The 26,381-nt window shown below is 42.9% G+C and overlaps 1 protein-coding gene and 1 pseudogene across 2 annotated transcripts in view; one reads left to right on the top strand and one right to left on the bottom strand.

Moving 5' to 3' along the window:
• The window catches only part of MED14OS (MED14 opposite strand), a 90,245-nt gene that overhangs the window by 40,293 nt on the left and 23,571 nt on the right, over positions 1-26,381 (top strand). The window lies entirely within an intron of this gene.
• LOC117078203 lies at positions 3,048-4,144 on the bottom strand (annotated as a pseudogene). Its single transcript, XR_004434947.1, has one exon. The product of XR_004434947.1 is annotated as a 60S acidic ribosomal protein P0-like (transcript).

Genomic DNA, 26,381 nt, shown 5'->3' with positions numbered 1-26,381 from the left:
CTACATAAATAAGTAATTACCAGGGATGAATAAATAATAAAGGAAGGAGAAGGGAGTACACACACATACTCATGAGTCACACACATAAAGAACCAGCAGTGGCATTCGGCTGGGTCACCAGGATAGAGGAAAATCACCAGGAAGGAGAGAGGAGTCACGCAGAATATGCCCGGGAAAAGGAAGGTTCACATAAATATTAGAGGAAGGAAGCATTACAAACCAGATCGGAAATTTTGTCTTCTGACTTTCAAAAATGCATTTTTAAATGCCTGGAGGGGCTGGCATCTAGCTCTCCTTTCAGACTGTGGGAACTGTGTTATCCCTATGACAAACCTATAGCCAAGGAAAATAAAATGCAGTCAGCCCTTCAGCAAGAAGTGTCTGGAGACCATGTCTGTAAGGAAGAAGGCAAGAAACAGTTTAAGCTATAGAGCGATGAATTTCTCGTACATCTTTTCTTGTGACCTGAGATCAGGAGCTTCTGACCCTAACGTTATGGAAGAGTGTTTAGCTCCTGATTTGAAAAATATATGGCATATGATAGAATGTTCAGCGACAGACAACAGGGTGGACTTGCAGGAATAAGGCTGTGAGAAGTCATAGACTTGGACTTTCTGTCCATATCCTACTTCTAACTTTGCCCATTTCAACTTTGCCTCCTACATTTTTGGCTCAGCATCTTTTAAAAAACTTTTATTTTTCACGTCATTTTCTTTATCCTACTTCTTTATATTGAAAATTTTTAATCCTATAGAAAAGTGTAAAACTAGTACAATGAACACCCACATACCCTTTACCTAGATTCTTTATCCTACTTCTTTATCCTACTTCTTTATATTGAAAATTTTTAATCCTATAGAAAAGTGTAAAACTAGTACAATGAACACCCACATACCCTTTACCTAGATTCGCCACGGCTAATTTTTGTATTTTTAGTAGAGACGGGATTTCACCATGTTGGCCAGGCTGGTCTTGAACTCCTGACCTCAGGTGAGGCCTCGGCCTCCCAAAGTTCTGGGATTACAGGGTGAGCCACCATGCCTGGCCCTCTTCCCTTTCTTTTAAAGATTATCCTGAGCTTTTTTTTTTTTTTAACCTTTCATAGCATTGACATTTTGTAATAGTCCAGGTCAGCTGTTTTGCATAATGTTCCTGAATTTGGTTTGATTATTTCCTAATGACTAGAATCTTTTTTGGGAGGAGGGGGCAGGAATACTTAATGTGTGATCTGTGTCCTTAGTACAGCACATCAGAGGGCACGTGATGTCAATTTTTCCCATTATTGGTGACATTAAATTTGATCATTTGGTTTAAGTGGTGTCCACCAGACCTCTCCATTTTAGAGGTACCTTTTCCCCTTTATAATTCATGATTACAACTAGTGGGACTTTGAGACTGTGAATATATTATTCTGTAACATTTTACTTAATGATTTTACATCTATTGATGATTCTTGCCTGAATCAATTATTACAATGGTGATTGCACAATTTTGGTTTTCTAATTCTAACAATCCTACATTAATTAGTTGGTCTTCTTCTGTAAACAACTTTCCTTCTCCTCCTCCCTACCTCTTAATTTTTTAAGAATAGGGTTGGTTTGAATTCTTTATTTAATGTGTTACGATCTGTTCCAGTCCTTATTTATTTTAATACTCAAAACTGTCCCATATTTAGCAAGTGAGAGCCCTTTTAAGCTGGCTTCTGCCTCTTTTTGGCATGACTTTATCAGTTTTGTTTTTGTTCAGTAAGTCCTCACTTAAGGTCTTCAATAGATGCTTGGAAACTGTGACTTTAAGTGAAACAAAGTATTAAAAAGTATTTAAAAACCCAGATTCCTTCCTTATCAGTGCTATGATGAAACAATGTTATTCAAGGACCTGCTGTACACCATTTCCCTTGAAGTTACAGTTTCCAAGAACATATCAATGAGGTTAAGTGAGTACTTACTGCACTTCCATATTTCTGTCCCACAAGATATTCCAAGTTCCCTTTATACTTTCCCCAGTCCAGCCTAGAATCATCTATTTCTCCAAGAAGCCCTGGTTCTTTATAGGGGGAAATAATCTCTACAGACTAAGATCTGAGCACTAGATATGCTCATTGCTATCAAGGTATTATCCACAGATTTTTATTTTATTTTATTCTGAGACGGAGTTTCGCTCTTGTTGCCCAGGCTGGAGTGCCACGGCATGATCTCGGCTCACTGCAACCTCTGTCTCCCGGATTCAAGTGATTCTCCTGCCTCAGCCTCCCGAGTAGCTGGGATTAAAGGCATGCGCCACCACGCCCAACTAATTTTGTATTTTCAGTAGAAATGGGATTTCTCCATGTTGTTCAGGCTGGTCTCGAACTCCCGAACTCAGGTGATCCACCCGCCTCAGCCTCCCAAAGTGCTGGGATTACAGGCGTGAGCCACCACACCTGACTTATCCACAGATATTTTAAACAGAAAAGAAATATCATCGAGAACAGTCATTTCTGGTGGGCTGTGTAAGGCTGAATTAGACAAGAATGTAGAAAGTATAAGAAGAATTTTAGAAAGTAGGTAATATTTTTGATAATGGTTTTCATTTGTGTAAGATGAACTAAGTGCATAACACCTGGTAATGTCAAAATTGACTCTCATATTAAAAGCCATATTGAACATGCCATGCTCTCATCAGCATGGTAATATACATTTTCCATATATAATCTAGAACGTAATTTGCATCATTTAACATAATTTTGTTTTTTTGAGATGGAGTCCCACTCTGTTGCCCAGGCTGGAGTGCAATGGCACGATCTCGACTCACTGCAACCTCCGCCTCCTGGGTTCAAGCAATTCTCCTGCCTCAGCCTCCCAAGTAGCTGGGATTACAGGCATGTACCACTATGCCCAGCTAATTTTTGTATTTTTAGTATTGGGGTTTCACCGTGTTGGCCAGACTGGTCTTGAACTCCTGACCTCAGGTGATCCACCTGCCTTGACCTCCCAAAGTGCTGGGATTACAGGCATGAGCCACCGCACCTGGCTCGATTTAACACAAATTTTATTTTATTTATTTTATTTTTAAAGAAGTAAGCCTTTATTTCCTTGTTTTGCAAATAAAGCTGGCTAAGTTGGTTGCTTTTTGGTGATTAGTCAAAGAGACCAAATCCCATATCCTCGTCCGACTCCTCCGACTCTTCCTTGGCTTCAACCTTAGCTGGGGCTGCAGCAGCAGCAGCAGGAGCAGCTGTGGTGGCAGCGGCCACAGGGGCAGCAGCCACAAAGGCAGATGGATCAGCCAAGAAGGCCTTGACCTTTTCAGCAAGTGGGAAGGTGTAATCCGTCTCCACAGACAAGGCCAGGACTCGTTTGTACCCGTTGATAATAGAATGGGGTACTGATGCAACAGTTGGGTAGCCAATCTGCAGACAGACACTGGCAACATTGCGGACACCCTCCAGGAAGCGAGAATGCAGAGTTTCCTCTGTGATGTCAAGCACTTCAGGATTGTAGATGCTGCCATTGTCGAACACCTGCTGGATGACCAGCCCAAAGGAGAAGGGGGGGGATGTTGAGCATGTTCAGCAGCGTCACTTCGCTGGCTCCCACTTTGTCTCCAGTCTTGGTCAGCCGCACATCACTCAGGATTTCAATGGTGCCCCTAGAGATTTTAGTGGTGATACCTAAAGCCTGGAAAAAGGAGGTCTTTTCGGGCCCGAGTCCAGTGTTCTGGGCTGGCACAGTGACTTCACATGGAGCAATGGCACCAGCACGGGCAGCAGCTAGCACCTTATTGGCCAGCAACATGTCCCTGATCTCAGTGAGGTCCTCCTTGGTGAACACAAAGCCCACATTCCCCAGATATGAGGCAGCAGTTTCTCCAGAGCTGGGTTTTTTTCCAGGTGCCCTCGGATGGCCTTGCGCATCATGGTGTTCTTGCCCATCAGCACCACGGCCTTCCCTCGAAGGGACATGCGGATCTGCTGCATCTGCTTGGAGCCCACATTGTCTGCTCCCACGATGAAACATTTCGGATAATCATCCAATAGTTGGATGATCTTAAGGAAGTAGTTGGACTTCCAGGTCGCCCTGTCTTCCCTGGGCATCACGGCGGTGCGTCAGGGATTGCCATGCAGGGTTTAAAGACGATGTCACTTCCACGAGGACGCCTGGCGAGAGCAATTTAACACAAATTTTAACCCCACATTTATTTATAGTGAAATGTTCTTCCTAGGTTTGCAACCTTATTCACACTTACAACTATTTTGGGATTTTATTTGAAAAGAGGAGGAGAAAAGACGAATGAAGAAAGAGAAAAGAAGCACAAGGTGCTTTAATTAGAAAAAACCACTGGATTTCTGGTAATTGAATCTATCATCTGAATGAGTATTGACATAAAGCATAGGTTTATAGGTTTATAAAGGTATTTCCTTAATTCTCAGGGAAGCTGTGTGGCACAGGCTATTAACTATCCAATACTGCCCACTCCTCTAGAACTGAGCAAAGTAGGAATCTTCATAAATTATTTTTTAAATGATTATTGTATATGTAACCCACATAAAGCTGAGCTGTACCATGGCCCAGTCATAACATAGTGCTGTTTTCAAAGAAAACAGTTCAACATTCAAGAAACAAATTCAAAAGTAATTTAAATTTTAATAAATCATCTTAATTTTCTTTTATTTTTGGTAAAACATTTTTAAATTCCAAAGGGAGGTTCTATTTATATTACATGGGAAAACTTGTATAAATTTTTCCCCCACCATTTCTCCCTCTCTTCTCATCCCTGACTTCAACATCTTATGCACGTGGCAGAAATCCTGTATCCAAAACCCTCCATCCTGTCTCCAAAACTCATTTAGAGCTAGCTGTCTTCTTTTTCTGCCTCCTTTATTACCTTCCAGATCTTCTCATTTCTTTTCTTCTAGTATCCCCTGCCCTTTTTAAAACAGACTTTATTTTTTTAAAGCAGTTTTAGATTCAAAGCAAATGTAGAGGGAGGTACAAATATTTCCCATACTCCCTTTCCCCATACATGCATAGACTCCCACATTATCAACATCCCCCACCAGAGTGGTATATTTGCTACAATTGATGAACTTACACTTGACACATGATTATCATGCACAGATCATAGTTGACCTTAGAGCTGCCTCTAATGTATATTCTATGGATTTGGACAAATGTATAGTGACATACATTCATGTGGAAGTAACTGATTTGTTTTTTTATTTTATAGGCTCATAGGCAGAAGGGATTTGCCTCTTCTCAAATGAGACTTTGGACTTGGACTTTTGAGTTAATGCTGAAATGAGTGAAGACTCTGGGGTACTGTTGGGGAGGCATGGTTAGTTTTGAAATGTGAAAAGGACATGATATTTGGGAGGGGCCAGGGTGAAATGATATGGTTTGGTTTTGTCCCCACCCAAGTTTCATCGCGAATTTTAATCTGAATTGTAATCCCCACGTATTGAGGAAGAGACGTGGTGTGACGTGATTGGATCACAGGGGTGGTTTCCCCATGATGTTCTCATAATAGTGAGTGAGTTCGCAAGAGATCTGGTCGTTTGATAAATGTCTGGTGCTTCCCCCTTCACTTTCTCTCTCTCCTGCTGCCGTATAAAATGTGCCTTGCTTCCCCTTTGCCTTTTGCCATGATTGTAATTTTCCTGAGACTTCCCCAGACATGCAGAACTGTGAGTCAATGAAATCTCCTTTTATTATAAATTACCCAGTCTCAGGTAATATCTTTATAGCAGTGTGAAAACGGACTAATACACCGTGTATTTAAAGGACTTGAGTGTTATGATCTAAGTTTTTGGTCACTGCAGCCAGTATTATGGTAACCCAAGTCCAGTAACACTGTGGCTCTTATAGACTCATAGAGGTGTCACCTTGGTGTTCTTGGATAAGATCTGGAAGAATTCCCTGTATTACCAGGCAAAGATTCTTATTCTCTTCCCTTATTTTTTCCCAAGCAAATGGAGCCTCTCTCTCTCTGTGCTGAGCTGCCCGGAACTGGGAGAGGGGTGACACAAGCACCCCTGTGGCCACTACTACTGGGACTGTGCTGGGTCAGACCCAAAGCCAGAACAGCACTGGGTCTCACCCAAGGCCTGCTGTAACTACTGCCTATGTTTGTTCAAAGACCTAGGGTTCTACAATCAGCAGCTGGTGGAGCCAGTCAGGTTTCTGTCCTTCTCTTCAGAGTGGCATGTTCCCACCAGCCCTGGGCAGGTCCAAAGATGCTGTTTGGGAGCCAGGGCCTGGAGCCAGAAACCTTAGGAATCTACCTGGTGCTCTATTCTACTGCAGCTGAGGTGGCAGCTGAGTCACAAGACAAAGTCCTTCCCACTCTTCCCTCCACTTTCCACAAGCAGAGGAGTCTCTCCCTATAGCCACCACCACCCCAGGACCATGGCAGGTACTACCTGGCTAAAGTCAATGTTCACTTAAGGGCCAAGATCTCTTCAGTCAATTTGTGGTGAATGCTGCCAAGCCTGGGACTCTCCCTTTAGGTCAGTGGGCTCCCCTCTGGCCCAGGGCAGGTCCAGAAATGCTGTCTAAGAGCCAAGGCCTAGAATCAGGGGCCCCCAGAGCCCATTTGGTGCTTTGGCCAAGCTGGTACCTCAGGTGCAAGACAAAGTCCTCTTTACTCTCTCCTGTCTTTTTCTCAAGCAGAAGAAGGCTCTCCCTGTAGCCACCACAGCTGGGAATGTGCTGGGCCATATCTGAAGCCAGCACGTCTCTGAGTCTCACCCAAGGCTCACGGCAAGTACTGCCACTGCTGATTATTTAGGGCCCAAGGGTTCTTGAGTCAGCAAGTGATTCATCCTGCCAGGACTGGGTTCTTCTCTGCAAGGCAGCAGGTTCCCTTCTGGCTCAGGGTGTATCTAGAAATGTCATCCAGGAGCCGGGGGCCTTGAATGGGGGCCCCAGGACTCTGCCCCATGGCCTCTCCTACTGTGGTTGAACTGGTATCCAAGTGGCAATAAATGGCCTCTTTACTCTTCCCTGTCCTTTCTTAAGCAAAAGGAAGGAGTCTCTCCCAGAGCTGCAAGCTGTGCAGCCTGGGGTTAGGGGAGGGGTGGCACAAGCATACCCTTGGCTGCTCCGGCTGGTGTCTCACTAGGTCGCATGCCTCCCAAGTCTACTGGCTCCAAGCCCAGCACAGCACCAACACTTGCCCAGGAATTGCAGTTCTTGTGGCCTAGACTGCCTTTCAAATTTATGTAGGACCACAGAGCACTTTAATGCATGGCGGCGAGGCTTGAAAGAACTCAGATTCTGACTGCTGAGATGGGTGATTCCTTCCGGCTAGGGCTGATCTAAATGCTCCCTCCGTGGGCACCAGCTGAGTTCTGCCTGGTATTGCTTTCCCCTGTGACGGGTCAGCGCTGAGTTCCAATGCAAAGTCCCACAATCACTGTGCTCTCCTTCTCCCAAGCCCACAGATTCTTTTTTCCACACCATGCAGCTGCTGCTGGGGGATGGAGAAGAAGTGGTGTCAGCAATTCAAGACTGTCTTTCCTACCCTCTTCAGTGCCTCTTTCAGTGATAGGAAGTTAAAGCCAGGTACTGTGAAAACACAGTATTAGTCTGTTTTAGTCTGTATGAGAACAGACTAATACAGACTAATACTAATACAGGTTCTTATGAAAGTGCTTTTGTGTGTGGATAGTTGTTTGATTTGGTGCTCCTACAGGGAAGATGATCAGTGGAGGCTTCTATTCAGTCATCTTGCTCCTCTGAAAAGCGTTTTGAAATCTCCTATGGAAGTTTGACTTTCTGGTACTTTCCAAGGAATGGTTTTCCTTCTTATGAAAAAGAAAGATTTTATTATATTTGTGATCACTGCTTTTAAGCAAGCTCTGTCAAATGTAACTGTATCTTTCTATGGAGATACCCACATGTTTGTAATCAGAGAGTATAAATAACAATTGCAAATCCCATCTTTATACTTCAGAATCTCCATGGCAACCCCATCTCACCCCCTTGTGGATAGGCAGAGCCATGTGATTTGTTCTGGCCAATGTTCTGTGAAGGGAGGAGTCATTCCTGGACTGAAGTGGTGAAAAGTTCACGTGTGATTCTGTCACTTCCTCTGCTGGGGAACTAAAGAGGCTGCATGTTCCAGACAGTATAGTTACAAGGTGTTGAAGCCTCTCACAGTATAGGTACCTGGGTGACTGAAACAGACTTTCGTTGTACTGTATCAGGCCACTAAGATTCAGGGCTTGTTTGCTACCTCACTGGTTATAATCAGCCTCTCCTGGTTTTTCATATCTGTTCACTATAAGTAACATTTTAAGCTAAACTATTTAAGTAGATGTATATTAACTATATACACATGTATATACATCTACCAAAAATCAAGTATATATTATGTATATTACTATGGTTTGGCTGTGTCTCCACCCAAATCTCATCTTGAATTGTAGCTCCCATAATTCCCACGTGTCATGGGAAGGACCCAGTGGGAGGTAATTGAATCATGGGAGGAGGATCTTTCCATGTTGTTCTCGTGATAGCAATTAAGTCTCATGAGAGCACATGCTGTCTTTGCCTGCTGCCATGAAAGAGGTGCCTTTGCATCTCCTTTGCCTTCTGCCATGATTGTGAGACCTCCCCGGCCATGTGAAACTGTGGGTCAATTAAACATTTTTCCTTTACATATTACCCAGTCTTGGATATGTCTTTATTAGCAGTGTGAGAACAGACTAATGCATTTATATAATATATAAATTATAAAAGTAATATATCAAGCATGTGTATGTTATATATATCTACTAAATATATTAAATATATATAATATATTCTCCATACCTCAGCTGTGACAGCTATTATCAGTTTGACTCATATGCTTCCAGACTTTTCCTATATAAAGGTATGAAAGCATTCATATGGCAACTTTGTCACTAACGTCAAGCTTTACCTTTATTAACTAACTCCAAGTCCCCAAAGGAAAGTAAAAATTTGTTCTTTTAAATGTTGAAATATTGAAGTTTGTCTTCCACATTTTGCTCAGAGTGAAAACTCCCTTATCTCTCCTTCTTCTGCCTCAAATGTTTCTTTCTTCCTGGATGAGTAGTTTGAGTTGATCATTGAGAGGCAAGAGAGCCCTCAATCTCCCTGGCTCTTGACAACTGCTTCCTTTTGCTGCAAAGGTTGAAGAAAGAAAAGAAAGACAATTCCAAGACACAGTGTCCCAAGTATAGCTCAAGCAGGAAGAGGCTTTTCCAATGTACTCTTCTTAGTTTCCCCACCTCCCACCATCTTGTTAATCTTTTCTTTTCTTTTTTCCTTTTTTTGAGACAGAATCTGGCTCTGTCACCCAGGCTGGAGTACAGTGGTACGAGCTCCACAACCTCCGCCTCCCGGATTCAACAGATTCTCCCACCTCAGCCTCCTGAGTAATCCCGAGCTGAGATTACAGGCATGCACCACCATGCCTGGCTAATTTTTCTATTTTGAGTAGAGGTGGGGTTTCACCATGTTGGCCAGGCTGGTCTCAAAGTCCTGACCTCAGGTCATCTGATCGCCTCAGCCTCCCAAAGTTCTGGAATTACAGGCATGAGCCACTGCACTCGGCCTCGTTAACCTTTTCAACTGGACTACTATAGCAGATAATATTGCAGTCTCACAATTAATCCCTTTTTCCAGCCCAGAGGTTACTGTGGACACTCTCCATGCACACTGGTGACTTCCTGCGTCTCTCTGTGCTTTCTGGATGACTAAGCATGCTGAAAATGTCTGGGAATTAACAACCTCGGGAAGAATACTCAGGACCTCCACTTATGAGGGATAAGAATAATAAATACATAAATCCTCACTTAATGTCATCAACAGGTTCTTAGAAACTGCCACTGTAAGCAAGCAACATATAACAAAACTGATTTTCCCGTAGGCTAATTGATATAAACAAGAGTTAAGTTCCTGTAGCATATTTCTGGTCTTCGAAACATGACCAAACTTCTAAATAAAGACCCAAAACACTTGTAATATTAAACATTGAAATAAATACAAACCATACATGCATTTAACAAAGATTAACAAAAGCCAGTAAGATAATTATTTACCCAAATTTTGGCGCATCAGCGAGCGATGACAGTTGTGGTGGTGGTGGGTTAAATCAAAGAATAAATGTTTGCAAAGCAAACATTGTAAGGAGCATCTCCTACCACTACGCAGTTCAAAACCACTCATAAAAAGAGCAGACTCACTGAGCGCTTTTGTACTACATCTTTTATTGATTGTTGTGGACTTTATGAATTTTTATTTGACAATAATTTGTACTCACTCATTCATTTTCCAATCTGTTTATTCCAGTTCACGGTCACTGGTGGCCAGCACCTATCACAGCAACTCAGGGTGCCAGTTAGGAACCCATCCTGACCTGGAAGCCGTCTCATCATGAGCGGCACTCACACACCCAATACTCACTCAGACTGGGGCCATGTAGACAAGTCAGTTCACCTCATGTGCACAACTTTGGGATGTGGGAGAACACTGGAGTCCCTGGAAAAAACCCACACAGACTCCACACAGATCCTGGCACCACCCAGGAATCAATTTTATTTTTTCTCATCAACCTTTTAACAAAACAGCGTTGAATGAAACAGTGTTATTAGAGGACCTACTGTACGCCAGTTTCTTTGACTCCCAGTGGCACAGTTCTGAGACATCTTGTACTCCCTGTCTCAGAGGACTCCTGCTGGAATTGAGCCTCAGTTGCCCAGAGTAATAACTTGCCCACTGACACACCCTTTACAAGCTTCCCTCCTTTCCTTGTCTCACTTCCTCACTCTGTCACTGTACTTCCTGGGATCACCTCCTAAACAAACTACTTGTTTCCAAAACGTTGTCTCAAGATCTGCTTTCGGGGGAGCCGAAATGAAGACAGCCATAAGGAAACTTGACTGACTACAACACTACCTTGTCTCTCTAAAGGCCAGAACTCACAACTTCTGCCTAGGCCAAGGTTTCTACTTTACCCTGAGATGTCAAGATCAGTCAGGAAGTATGTTAAAAATACTGAAATATGTGAATGATTTCCTTTGTAAGTATGAGTTAGAGTAAATCCAAAGTTACCCTGTGAACAGTGCCATTCTCTCTCACTGAGACAAGATGTGAACTTATAGCTCACTAGGAATTGGTCCCATCTGTGTCACCCATCTTCTATGTTTCAGTGGAGAAATTCCTAGGCAGGTTTTTTTTTTTTTTTTCTTAAAAGATCCGTATTCAGTCACTCAACAAGTATTCATTGTTTATTAAATGCCAGGCATGATGCTAGGTAGTGGATATCACATTATAAGTATTAAAATGTTTATATGAGTAGTTGGTAACTATGATACATTAATTTAGAAACTTCAGTGGCATGTATATACTTAATTATGTTCTTTAAATATACTAAAAAGGAAATCATGACTGTTAGGCAAATACTGTAAAATGGCTCACTTAACTCCTATTCTAACGTTGGTGGTATTTCAGGTGAAACTTTCCTGTGGGGTGATTGTGTATTTTTACTACTACATTTTCCTGGCTGCATTATTTCTGGCTGAGTCATATCCACTCTCTTTCTGCTTAAACTAGCTGGAATGAACCTGTTGTCCATAACTAAGTAGAGAAGGGAGTTGTAAGAGAATTGTAAATACCAGCTTAGGAAAAGGTTGCAAAAGATACACACACTGGTCTGAGGAACAGGAATATGGATGAACCTATAGGAGAGGATACAGAGCATGGGGACTTTTGTGTTTCGTATTAATGACCACCAGAGAGCATCCACATAGGTGCACAGCATGATCCATCTTGTGTATGTCAGCCAACCTCTTTCCTCGGCCACCCTAGTTCCTGTGAACAGAGTAGTCATGGTGGCAGTGATGGAAGCTGTGTATGGGCCAACAACATGTACTCCCTTTCATCATGGCTGATCTAACTACTGTCTCTGCTAAATGCCCAACCTTCCAGCAGTAGGTACCAATGCTGAGCCCTCAAAATGGACGATTGCTCTGGGAGATCAGCCAGCCAACAGCATATGTCGTCAAACTTTTGAATTTTTGTCAGTCTCGTAAGTGAGAAACGTTATCTCTGTATCATTTTAATTCGCATTTCTCTTACTGTAAGTAAAGTTGAATATCTTTTCACATGTTTAAAGGCTGTTTTCATTTCTTTTTCTGTGAATGATCTATACATATCTCTTACAACTTTTTCTATTGGGTTGTTAGTCTTTTCTTCTCAATTTAAGAAGTTCATTATATGTTAAAGACGTTTGCTTCTTGATTATTATGTAAGTTGCAAATATTTTTTCCAATTGGTCATTTGTCTTCTCACTTTTGTATAATGTTTTCTGACATGCAAAATGTTTTTATTTTTATGTGATCAAGTTTATCTTTTTCCTTATTGCTTCTGGAGTTTGAATCATAGTTAGGAATGTTTCCCCTCTCCCAGATTTCAAGGGATTCACCCATATTTTCTCTTATTATTTGTGTAGTTTCATTTTTCACACTGAGAATTCTTCTCTATCTGGAATTTATCAGTGTAAGAAATAAATTGAATCTTATCTTTTTCCATATGGCTATCAAGTTGTTCCAGTGCCACTTATCTAAAAAGTGTTTCTTGGGCTGGACGTGATGACTCATGCCTGTAATCATAGCACTTTGGGAGGCCGAGGAGGGTGGATCACCTGAAGTTAGGAGTTCGAGACCAGCCTAGCCAACACGGTGAAACCCTGTTTCTACTAAAAATAAAAATAAAAAAAAAAGCTAGGCGTGGTGTCAGATGCCTGTAATCCCAGCTACTCAGGAGCCTGAGGCAGGAGAATCACTTGAACCTGGGAGGCAGAGGTTGCAGTGGGCCAGGATCATGCCACTGCACTCCAGCCTGGGCAACAAGAGCGAAACTCCGCCTCAAAAAAAAAAAAAAAAGTGTTTCTTTTCCCCATGATTGAAATAAGCTTTTATCATATACTATATTTCATGTGCATGTGGGTATATTTCTTGCTTGCTTTATATTCTGTTCCATTTGTCAATTCATATGCCAATATCATACTGATTTAATTATAAAATTTTTAATATGTTTTCATATCTCTTAGAGCTAGTCCTCCTCATCAGTTTTATTTCCTAAGGAATGTCTGTTCTTACTTATTTATTCTTCTAAATAAACTTTATAATCAACATTTCTGGCTCCAAAAAAAAGACTGATGAAATTATATTGAGATAGTGTTAAATCTGTAGATTAGCTTATAAAGAATTGACACTTTTATGTTGTTAAAGTTTTCCATAAATAATGTGGTAATCTACTTATTCAAATATTTTAGGAGTGTTTTATAGTTTCTTCATAAAGATTTTCCCCATTTCTTGTTATGTTTCTCCTATAAGGCACTTTATTTTATTTTGCTCTTGTAAATGGTGTTTTCTCTTCCATTATTTCTTCTAACTGGTTATTGATTAGAAGAAATATTGTTAAAATGTCCATATTGCCCAAAATGATCTACAAATTCAATGCAATCTCTATCAAAATTCTAATGACATTTTTGTCACATAAATTTTTTTTAAATCCTAAAATTCATATGGAACCACAAAAGACCCTGAATAGCTAAAGCAATCTTGAGCAAAAGGAACAAAGCTAGAGGCATCATACTAGCTGACTTCAAAATATGCTACAAATCCATAGTAATCAAAACTGCATGGTACTGACATAAAAACAGAACACATAGATCACCAGAACAGAATATAGTGCCCAGAATAAATCCACACATTTACAGTCAATTTATTTGTCAGTTTTTGACAAAGATGCCGAAAACACACAACGGAGAATGAACAGTCTCTTGATTATTATTTGCAGTAATTTGTTCATTGACTCTTTTAGGTTTTCCAGGTATATAATATCAGCTGCAATAAAAAAGATAAAATGTTACTTCTTTCTTTCTCCTTATTATGCCTCTACTTGATTTTTTTTCTTTTTTCTAATTGCTTTGGCTAATACCTCTACTTGATTTTTTTTTTTTTTTTCTAATTGCTTTGGCTAATACCTTCAATACAATTTTTAAAACTAGTGGATCCAGGCCAGGCGCGGTGGCTCAAGCCTGTAATCCCAGCACTTTGGGAGGCCGAGACGGGCGGATCACGAGGTCAGGAGATCGAGATCATCCTGGCTAACATGGTGAAACCCCGTCACTACTAAAAAATACAAAAAACTAGCCGGGCGTGGTGGCGGGCGCCTGTAGTCCCAGCTACTCGGAGGCTGAGGCAGGAGAATGGCGTAAACCCGGGAGGCGGAGCTTGCAGTGAGCTGAGATTGCGCCACTGCACTCCAGCCTGGGTGACAGAGCGAGACTCCGTCTCAAAAAAAAAAAAAAAAAAAAAAACTAGTGGATCCAGACCGGGCGCAGTGGCTCACACCTGTAATTCCAGCACTTTGGGAGGCCGAGGAGGGCAGATCAATTGATGTCAGGAGTTTGAGACCAGCCTGGCCAACATGGTGAAACCCTATCTCTACTAAAAGTACAAAAATTAGCTGGGCGTGGTGATGTGTGCCTGTAATCTCAGCTACTCAGGAGGCTGAGGCACGAGAATCGCTTGAACCCGGGAGGTGGAGGTTGCATTGAGCTGAGATTGCACTGCTGCACTTCAGTCTGGGTGACAGAGTGAGACTCCGTCTCAAAACAAAACAAACAAAAAACTAGTGGATCCAATGGGCCTTCTTATCTCAGTCCTGACTTTGGCATGAAAACCTCCCTTATTTCATTATTAAGTAAGATGCTGTACTTTGGAGTGAGATATATAAATATATAATCATGTTAAAGAAATATCCATGAGGTCCTGTTTTATCATTTTTAACATAAGTGTCAACTCCTAAATTTGTAAGTGGTAAAGAAACGAGTCACATTATTTATCTCAAAGAAAATCTGTTAATGTAACATATGATCATAGTAACTTCACAGGCAAGTGTGTTCAAGAATGTCTATTCCAGGAGGCTTATAATCCCAGGGGGAGGGGTGCCACATGAGCCAATCACAGAATAATTCAAAGGCTCTAGGATGGAGGGTAGAGACAGTATAGTGTAGTGGGTCCCTATATTAAAAAGACTCAGGTTCGAGTCCTAACTCTGCAACTGTGATAATGGGCAAGTTACTCAGCCTCTCAGGGCCTCAATTGCCTTTTATGTAAATGAGGATAATGATCCTAGCTACCTGAAGGATTGCTGTGTTTAGTGAGATCATTGCCCCTGAAGATTTAGTTTAGGACTTGGCACATACTAAAAGCTCATTAAGTGGTAGCTCTTACCATTAAGTGCTAAAACAAGTAGCAAAGATAATAAATGCCATGAGGGGGTCTCTGGAGGAGGGGGACACTTAAGCCAATTCTTTGAAAGCTTTGTAGGGTTTGAATAGACAGAGGATTGAGGATGAAAAAGAGGACTTTCTAGGTAGGAGGGGAAAGATCTTTAAAATGTAAACAGTCGGCCGGGCGCGGTGGCTCACGCCTGTAATCCCAGCACTTTGGAAGGCCGAGGCGGGCAGATCACAAGGTCAGGAGATCGAGACCATCCTGGCTAACACTGTGAAACCCCGTCTCTACCAAAGATACAAAAAATTAGCCAGGCGTGGTGGCGGGCGCCTGTAGTCCCAGCTACTCGGAAGGCTGAGGCAGGAGAATGGCGTGAACCCGGGAGGCGGAGCTTGCAGTGAGCTGAGATCGCGCCGCTGCGCTCCAGCCTGGGTGACAGAGTGAGACTCCGTCTCAAAAAAAAAAAAAGAAAGAAAAAATGTAAACAGTCATGCCAAAACAGTAGTTCATTTTAATTTGTGTTTTTTAAAAGGTCCAATTGCTTTTTTTGTCCAGCTACCTTTTAAAAGCATCATTATTTAAAATCAAGTTGGGCATAGTGGCTCACACTTGTAATCCCAGTACTTTGGGAGGCCAAGGCTGGCAGATCACTTGAGGCCAGGAGTTTGAGACCAGTCCCGTCAACATGGCAAAACCCCGTCTCCACTAAAATTACAAAAATTAGCAAGGTGTGGTGGCACGTGCCTGTAATCCCAGCTACTCAGGAGGCTGAGGCACAAGAATTGCTTGAACCCAGGAGCTGGAGGTTGCAGTGAGCCAAGTTTGTGCCACTGCACTCCAGCCTAGGTGACAGAGTGAAACTCTGTTTCAAAAATAAATAAATAAATAAATAAAGCATCATTATTTAAAATTCGATTTGCTCTCCTCATTACATTTTGCAGAATACTTGAATATGAATAGCATGTTTTATTATCCATATGAGAGAAAAACACTTTGAATCAACTTCCATGCTGTCTATCTTTTAGGCCCCCACTGGCTTCCTCATCCTTTATAATTTTTATCTAGCTGCTACTTTGCATTTTAATTTGACCCTGCCTTTTATTTATTTGCACTTATTACCAGAGCACTTTCTTAAATTAATTTTTTTGTGTTTCCTGTTCAGTATTTGATGACTGCTTATTACTGTAATTCATTGTTCAGAAAAATGTACCACATCCCACATCCGTTGTTACACTCCATTCTCCATGGGGTCTAAACCATTTTACGGAGTCATTAAATGAATATGTTATTTGGGAATTAAATGAATGGAAAGAAAGTGAAAGGGCATCCAGAGGTGGTGAGGAGGTGAGAGAGGCAGTGGTGGGACTTATTCAAAGCACACCCTCCACTGCAAGCAGGAAGTACATAAAAAGCCTGAGCCTTTCCCTTTCCCCTACCTCCCCACTCTGCCCCCTAGTCCTCTAATTTAGTGGAAACTTGCATTAATCTCCTTCAGACTGAGATTGGGAGTGTGCAGGGCAGTTGAACAAACATTTGTGGAAAATATTGGTTGTTTCAAGTTTTGTTATCCAAGAAGACTGATATGGTTTGGCTGTGTCCCCATCCAAATCTCATCTTGAATTGTAGCTCCCATAATCCCCATGTATCATAGGAGGGACCCGGTGGGAGGTAATTGAATCTTGGTGGTGTGGGGTTTTCCCATGCTGTTCTTATGATAGTGAATAAGTCTCACAAGATCTGATGGTTTTGTAAAGGGCGGTTCCCCTGCACAAGCTCTCTTGCCTGCTGTCATGTAAGATGTGCCTTTCATCCTCCTTTGTCTTCTGCCATGATTGTGAGGCCTCCCCAGCCATTTGGAACTATGAGTCCATTAAACCTCTTTTTCTTTGTAAATTACCCCGTCTCAGTTATTTCTTCATTGCAGTATGAAAATGGACTAATACAAAGACCCTGAGTCAAGAATTTTAATGCCAATAGTTCATCTGGGAGGTGATTGTCAAAAAGAATGGTGGGGAAAGGGGGAAGTAAAACAGGAAGGAGAAGGAAGCCATGTTAGGAGAAGGAAGGTATGTTATTGTCAAGAACTATAAAGGGTCATTTATTCATTTAAATTTTTTTTTTTTTTTTTTTTTTGTAGACGGAGTCTCGCTCTGTCGCCCAGGCTGGAGTGCAGTGGCCGGATCTCAGCTCACTGCAAGCTCCGCCTCCTGGGTTTACACCATTCTCCTGCCTCAACCTCCTGAGTAGCTGGGACTACTGGCACCCGCCACCTCGCCCGAATAGTTTTTTGTATTTTTTTAGTAGACACGGGGTTTCACCGTGTTCGACAGGATAGTCTCGATCTCCTGACCTCGTGATCTGCCTGTCTCGGCCTCCCAAAGTGCTGGGATTACAGGCTTGAGCCACCGCGCCCAGCCCCATTTAAAATTTTGAAAAGAATAAATGCTTACTGGAGAAATTCCAGAAAAGATGTATATGTATACAGATTATATACATGTATATTATGATATGATATAAATGTCAAGAAGTGTGGCGGTTCTGAGATTTTACCATACTTGCAAGCTAACAAGTTAGCCTGCCACAGATTCATAGATTCTGGCAGAAGACAGGAGACTCCTGATTAGAGGAAGGGATATATTACTCATGGCACAGCAGACAGTTCCCCACATTTCCACAGGGTGATGGGGAATGGTCCATATGGATGCTGCACATGCAATATTTATCACCAAATTCCCATCCCTTTCTCACTAGGGCTGCTCTGGGGACCTTAACTCCATGGCACTTCTGGTCTATTCATCATTCTACCACACCCAGTTGCCAGAGCCAGTCCTGACCAAAATATGGAATTGGCTTTGATTACAAACTTCCCCTTCTCCGAACTTGCCCCAAGGTGACTGTCTCTACCTTCCCCAAGGAGAAAGTGGATCCACATTTTGTTTTTTTGGTTTTTTTTTTGAGATGGAGTCTTGCTCTGTTGCCCAGGCTGGAGTGCAGTGGCGGGATCTCGGCTCACTGAAAGCTCCGACTCCCAGGTTTACGCCATTCTCCTGCCTCAGCCTCCTGAGTAGCTGGGACTACAGGCACCTGCCACCACGCCTGGCTAGTTTTTTGTATTTTTTTAGTAGAGACGGGGTTTCACCATGTTAGCCAGGATGGTCTTGATCTCCTGACCTCGTGATCTGCCCGTCTCGGCCTCCCAAAGTGCTGGGATTACAGGCTTGAGCCACCGCGCCCGGCCAGGATCCACATCTTTATGTGCCTTGGATTCTTTTATTCTCAGTGAAGTCTGCCATTGTAAACTCTTCATTTGCACTAGGGAGTAAATGGCTGGGAATAGCTGTGTTATCCTTGGAACTGGGATCAATGTCTTAAAGCTAAAGATTTAAACACCTCATCTAAGTGAAACAGGAGAGTTCCTTGATTCCCCTTGTGGATGCGTGATGGGATGTCACTTGCTTGGTCACCGGCAGCTCAAATCCCTAGTGGGAGCCTGCAGCTGGGCAGATGCAGAGGCTGTTCTGAGCACTTTTGGGCTCCGACCCCAAGGCAGCATCTTAGGGATGGGTGTCTGCAACTCCCAAAGCCCAAGTGGCCATGTGTTATCAAGCTCTTTCAGATGTGCCATCTGCAGATGGCTTGTATGTTAATCAGCTCAATGGACCCTCTGCCTTATTGCAAGGCCTGGGGGCCAGTGTAACAGCCTTCTATATCCTGAGTTATTGCCCAGTGTACAATAAGAATCGGATCACACTTTTCTTTTATTTTATTGATTTTATTGATTTTATTGAGTGGTGAAGATGGCTCTCAGTGAGATGGACAGAGAGTCAGAAGGGGTGGATGGAGTGGGAAGGTGGTCTTCCCCTGGAGTCAGGCCACCTAATGGCCAGATTCTTCTCCGACCACCCCTAGCTGAATTCCCCTCGGCATCCAGATGTTCCTCCTCTTCTCTCTTTCTTTGCTGCGTTGTTCCACTATCGCTGGTCTGCTGGTCCTGACATTCAGCCACTTGTGTGCGTGCCCACTAAGGTCTTGGGTTTATACGGGGCAGGATGGGCAGGGGGGCGCGGCAGTCCAAAAGGCAACTTTTTGGGTGCAAAAACAGAAATGCGTGTCCTCATTTAGGGCCGCATGTCTTCAGGCTTGAGGGTGGGGTCTTTGCCGGGAACCACCCTCTTCTACCCAGTATTTCCCCATCTCCTGTCCATATCATTTCCCTCCTCTGAAGAGGTACATCTAACTGCTGTTAGAATATATATGACGACTGATCTTAGCTACTTCCTGCTGACAGGGAGCATTGTTTTGGGGAAAATAGCAGTCAGATTCCTCCCAGAGGTCTATCGAAGGGTCCCCAGCAAAGCAGAGTCTTTGTCTGAGGCTCTGGTTGCCTGACCATTTGGAGTTTGATGGTTTCTAGGTGTGAGAGAATAAAACAACTTTTATAAGGTTAAGTATCCATGGGTTAAATGTATATTATGTAAGGAAAGAATCTAGTGCCAAGGGTTACAGAGATAAGAAGTGAGGCCGGGTGCCGTGGCTCACCCCTGTAATCCCAGCACTTTGGGAGGCCGAGGCAGAGGGATCACCTAAAGTCAAGAGTTCAAGACCAGCCTGGCCAACATAGTGAAACCAGTCTCTACTAAAAATACAAAAATTAGCTGGGTGTGGCAGCGCACACCTGTAATCCCAGCTACTCAGGACGCTGAGGCAGGAGAATTGCTTGAACCTCAGAGGTGGAGGTTGCAGTGAGCCAAGATCAGGCCACTGCACTCCAGCCTGGGTAACAGAGTGAGACTCCATCTCAAAAAACAAAAAAAGAAGTGAAATATACGAATTATTCTGAAAACACTATTATGCCCTCTGGTATAGAACAGAACATGTCTGGATGTGGTGGCTCACGCCTGTAATCCCAGCACTTTGGGAGGCCAAGGTGGGCAGATCACAAAGTCAGGAGATCGAGACCATCCTGGCTAACACGGTGAAACCCTGTCTCTACTGGAAAAAAATACAAAAAATTAGCCTGGTGTGGTGGCGGGCGCCTGTAGTCCCAGCTACTCGGGAGGCTGAGGCAGGAGAATGATGTAAACCTGGGAGGTGAAGCTTGCAGTGAGCGGAGATCGCGCCGCTGCACTCCAGCCTGGGTGACAGGGTGAGACTCCATCTTAAAAAAAAAAAAAAAAAGGCCGGGCGCGGTGGCTCAATCCTGTAATCCCAGCACTTTGGGAGGCCGAGGCGGGCGGATCACAAGGTCAGGAGATCGAGACCATCCTGGATAACACAGTGAAACCCCGTCTCTACTAAAAAGTACAAAAAAACTAGCCGGGCGAGGTGGCGGGCGCCTGTAGTCCCAGCTACTCGGGAGGCTGAGGCACGAGAATGGCGTGAACCCGGGAGGCGGAGCTTGCAGTGAGCTGAGATCCGGCCACTGCACTCCAGCTTGGGCGACAGAGCGAGACTCCGTCTCAAAAAAAAAAAAAAAAGAACAGAACAAAGGTAAGAACAGCAAGCATAGGCAAGACTATAAGAGGATATCCACGGAAGGCTAATTATTAACGCTTATCTTTTGTGATTTTTTAGCTTGAGGTCCCCAATCTCTTCACATTGTTACTTTGGGTATTCTTCTGGGTGAACGGAAGACTCCGTTGGCTTCCCAAGCCTCTACTTGGGTATAATGAATCCAAGAGTCTATTCCAGTGACCTTCACTGCCATAGGAGTAGAAAAGAATACAGTGTAGGGTCCCTCCCAACCTGGGCCTATAGAGGGAGAAAGGGAAGGGATATCACCTTTACTAGCACTAGGTCCCCTGGGTTGAATAGAGGTGGCCCTGGTTCACGGGATTGGGCCTCCAACAGTTGTTTCAGTTCCTGTTGGAAATGGACCAAAGAGGTTATATGCTTAATTAAATCACAGGTTTCTTGGTCTAGCAAGAGATAACTGGTGAGAAAAGGCTATCCACACATCATTTCAAAGGGACTCAAATCTAGCTTTGAAGGAGTGTTTCTGACATGTAGCAGGGCTATGGAGAGAAGGGTAGTCCAGGGGAGACGAGTCTCCTGAGACAGTTTCCTGAGATACCTTTTGGTAATATTTGTCTTTTCTACCTTTCCCGGGGATTGCGGTCTCCAGGCACAATGAAGATAGTACTGTAGAACCAGGTGGCTTTGAGACCCCCTGGATGACAGCCACCTTGAACGAGGGGCCATTATTGCTCTGGAGGTACTTAGGAAGTCCAAAGCAGGGAATTATCTCACTGATTAGTACTTTTATCACCTCAGAGGCTTTGTCTGTCTGACATGGAAATGCTTCTACCCAGTTAGTGAACGTATCTATTTATAGTAGGAGGTACTGGATGCCCCTTGCCTTTGGCATATGGGTGAAATCCATTTGCCAGTGTTCCCCAAGGTAACCTCTTGTCCTTTGAGTTCCTGGCCAAATAAGCTGTCAATTAAGGGGCTTGTTTTTATGGCAGATCTTGCCACCATTAGCAATTTATTTAACCCTTTGTATTAGGTTTTTACCTGAGAACAATCTCTGGGCCAGTTGATAGGTTTTATCCTTACCTAGGTGGAAGGCCTGGTGAAGGCTTTTAAGTACTTTCCATTGTTTGGCAGCTGGTAGATGAAGCTTATTGTCCTCCAATTGTAGCCATCCTGAGGACTGAAGGATGTATCTCCAAGAGGTGGCCCATTCTATTTCTGCAAGAGAGTATTGAGGTTTTATTTATCTGATGCAGCCCTCCCAGATCAGCGGGGCTTCAAGTGGATCAGAGACCTGGGCCCCCTTGCTGCTGATTTAGCTGCTTTGTCTGCCAGCCAATTTCCCTTGGCTACCTCATCCATCGCTCTTTGGTGGCCTTTACAATGTATTATTGCCAGTTCCCATGGGAGGAAAACCTAGGAAAATAGTCTTATTAATTTTCTGATGGTAGTTAATGGGAAATTCATTAGCTGTGAGGAAGTTCTTCTCTTTCCAGATAGTAGCATGGGCATGGAGGACTAGGAAAGTATACTTAGAATCAGTATAAATGGGTCAGGCGTGGTGGCTCACGCCTGTAATCCCAGCACTTTGGGAGGCCGAGGCAGGTGGATCACCTGAGGTCAGGAGTTCAAGACCAGCCTGATCAACATGGAGAAACCCTATTTCTACTGAAAATATAAAATTAGTCGGGCGTGGTGGTACATGCCTGTAATCCTAGCTACCCGGGAGGATGAGGCAGGAGAAACGCTTGAACTCGAGAGACACAGGTTGCAGTGAGCTGAGATTGTGCCATTGCACTCCAGCCTGGGCAACAAGAGCGAAACTCCGTATCAAAAAGAAAGAAAGAAAGAAAGAGAGAGAGAGAGAAAGGGGAGAAGGAGAGAGAGAGAGAAAAGAAAGAAAGAAAGAAGAAAGAAAGAAAGAAAGAAAGAAAGAAAGAAAGAAGGAAGGAAGGAAAAAAAGAATCAGTATAAATGTTAACTGTTTTTCCTTTGCTTAACTTGAGCGCCCTCTTGAGGGCAATTAGTTTGGTAAGTTGAACACTTGTGCCTGAGGAGAGACGTGCTCTCTCAACTGTATCGTTTAGAGTAGCTGTTGCATACCCTGCTTTATGGGTTCCTTGTTCTACAGAAAGAACTCCAGTCCGTAAAGAGAATCCAGTCTGGGAAAAACAGACTCGGGGCTGTTGCAGGGGCCACAGTGGGAGTGAGACCAGCTCTTTGGTTTGCGTGGGATCTGGGCGAGGCCTGTGACTGCCGGCTTTCCCCCACTTCCCTGACAACTTGCATGACTCAGCAGAGGCAGCCATAATCCTCCTAGGTACACAACTTCAGTGACCTGGGAATCTCACCCCCATCCTCCATGGCAGCCGCAGCAAGACCTGCTCAAGGAGAGTCTGAGCTCAGACACGCCTAGCCCTGCTCCCACCTGATGGTTCTTCACTACCCACCCTGGTAGCAGAAGGCAAAGGACATATATCTTGGGAGTTCTACAGCCTGCCTACTGCCAGTCCCTCTCCACACTATTATAGTTGAAGCTTTCTGGAAAGCACCACCTCCTGGCAGGAGGCCAACCAGCACAAAAATAGAGCATTAAACCAACAAAGATAAGGACTCCCATGGAGTCCACTGCACCCTCTGCCACTTCCACCAGAGCAGGTGCTGGCATCCATGGCTGAGAGACTCATAGATGGTTCACATCACAGGACTCTGTACAGACAACCCCCAGTACGAGCCTGGAGTCGAATTGACTCATTGGGTGGCTACACCCAGAAGAGAGACAACAATCACTGGAATTCAGCTCACAGGAAGCCACATCCACAGGAAAAGGGGGAGAATACTATATCAAGGGAACACCCCATGGGACAAAAAAATCCGAACAACAGCCTTCAGTCCTAGACCTTCCCTCTGACAGAACCTACACAAATGAGAAGGAACCAGAAAACCAATCCTGGTAATATAACAAAACAAGGCTCATCAACACCTCCCAAAAATTACATTGGTTCACCAGCAATGGATCCAAACCAAGAAGAAATACCCTATTTACCTGGAAAAGAATTCAAGAGACTAGTTATTAAGCTAATCAGGGAGGGACCAGAGAAAGGCGAAGACCAATACAAGGAAATCCAAAAAAATGACACAAGAAGTGAAGGGAGAAATATTCAAGGAAATAGATAGCTTAAAGAAAAAACAATCAAAAATTCATAAAACTTTGGACACACTTTTAGAAATGTGAAAAGCTCTGGAAAGTCTCAGCAATAGACTTAAACAAATAGAGGGAAAAAACTCAGAGCTCAAAGACAAGGTCTTTGAATTAACTCAATTCAACAAAGACAAAGAAAAAAGAATAAGAAAATATGAACAAAGCCTCCAAGAAGTCTGAGATTATGTTAAACACTCAAACCTAAGAATAATCGGTGTTCCTGAGGAAGAAGACAATTCTAAAGGCTTGGAAAATATATTTGGGGGAATAATCAAGGAAAACTTCCCCAGCCATGCTAGAGACCTAGACATGCAAATACAAGAAACACAAGGAACACTTGGGAAATTCATCATGAAAAGATCATCACCTAGGCACATTGTCATCAGGTTATCCAAAGTTAAGATAAAGGAAAGAATCTTAAGAGCTGTGAGACAGAAGCACCAGGTAACCTGTAAAGGAAAACCTATCAGATTAACAGCAGATTTCTCAGCAGAAACCCTACAAGCTAGAAGGGATTGGGACCCTATTTTCAGCCTCCTCAAACAAAACAATATCAGCCAAGAATTTTGCATCCAGTAAAACTAAGCATCATATATGAAGGAAAGATACAGTTGTTTCAGACAAACATAAACTGAGAGAATTCACCATTACCAAGCCACCACTACAAGAACTGCTAAAAGGAGCTCTAAATCTTGAAACAAATCCTGAAAACACATCAAAACAGAACCTCTTTAAAGCACAAATCACACAGGACCCGTAAACCAAAACACAAGTTAAAAAGCAAAACAAACAAACAAGCAAACAAAGTATGCAGGCAACAAAGAGCATGATGAATGCAAGGGTACCTCACATTTCAATACTAAAATTGAATGTAAATGGCCTAAATGCTCCACTTAAAAGATACAGAACCGCAGAATGGATAAGAACTCACCAACAAGCCGGGCCCAGTGGCTCATGCCTGTAATCCCAGCACTTTGGGAGGCCAAGGTGGGAGGATCACAAGGTCAGGAGATCGAGACCATCCTGGCTAGCAGAGTGAAATCCCATCTCTACTAAAAATACAAAAAATTAGCTGGGTGTGGTGGCAGGTACCTGTAGTCCCAGCTACTTGGGAGGCTGAGGCAGGAGAATGGCATGAACCCAGGAGGCGGAGCTTGCAGTGAGCCGAGATCATGCCACTGCACTCCAGCCTGGGCGACAGAGTGAGACTCCATCTCAAAAAAACAACACAGCAACAACAACAAAAAACAGAACAAACAAACAAAAAAGAACTCACCAACCCTCTGCTGCCTTCAGAAGACTCACCTAACACATAAGGACTCACATAAACTTAAAGAAAAGGAGTAGAAAAAAGGCATTTCATGTAAATGGACACCAAACGTGAGCAGGAGTAGCTATTCTTATATCAGACAAAACAAACTTTAAAGCAATAGCAGTTAAAAGAGACAAAGAGGGACATTATATGATGGTAAAAGGCCTTGTCCAACAGGAAAATATTACAATCCTAAAAATATATGCACCTAACACTGGAGCTCCCAAATTTATAAAACAATTACTAATAGACCTAAGAAACATGATAGACAGCAATACAATAATAGTGGGGGACTTCAGTACTCCACTGACAGCACTAGACAGGTCATCAAGACAGAAAGTCAACAAAGAAATAATGGATTTAAACCATACCTTGGAACAAATGGACTTAACAGACAGATACAGAACATTTCATCCAACAACCGCAGAATACACATTCTATTCAACAGTGCATGGAACTTTCTCCAAGATAGAACATACAATAGGCCATGAAATGAGCCTCAATATATTTAAGAAAATTGAAATATATCAAACACTCTCTCAGACCACAGTGGAATGAAACTGGAAATCAACTCCAAAAGGAACCTTCAAAACCACCACGCAAATACATGGAAATTAAATAACCTGCTCTTGAATGAGTATTGGGTCAAAAACCAACTCAAGATGGAAATTTAAAAATTCTTCGAACTGAATGACAATAATGACACAACCTATCAAAACTTCTGGGATACAGCTAAGGCAGTGCTAAGAGGAAAGTTCATAGTCCTAGATGCCTACATCAAAAAGTCTGAAAGAGCACAAACAGACAATCTAAGGTCACACCTCAAGGAACTAGAGAAAGAAGAACAAATCAAATGCCAAACCAGCAGAAAAAGGAAATAACCAAGATCAGAGCAGAACTAAATGAAATTGAAATTAAAAAAAAAAAGGTACAAAAGATAAATGAAACAAAAAGCTGGTTCTTTGAAAAGATAAATAAAATTGATAGACTATAAGCAAGATTAACCAAGAAAAGAAGAGAGAAAATCCAAATAACCTCGCTAAGAAACAAAACAGGAGATATTACAACTGACACCACTGAAATACAAAAGATCATTCAAGGCTACTATGAACACCTTTACACAAATGAACTAGAAA

The sequence above is a fragment of the Trachypithecus francoisi genome, unplaced genomic scaffold, assembly GCF_009764315.1.
Source record: "Trachypithecus francoisi isolate TF-2019V2 unplaced genomic scaffold, Tfra_2.0 Lachesis_group6, whole genome shotgun sequence".
Classification (NCBI taxonomy): domain Eukaryota; kingdom Metazoa; phylum Chordata; class Mammalia; order Primates; family Cercopithecidae; genus Trachypithecus; species Trachypithecus francoisi.
Note: the sequence above shows the minus strand (reverse complement) of the source record. Positions and strands in the feature narration are given on the sequence as shown.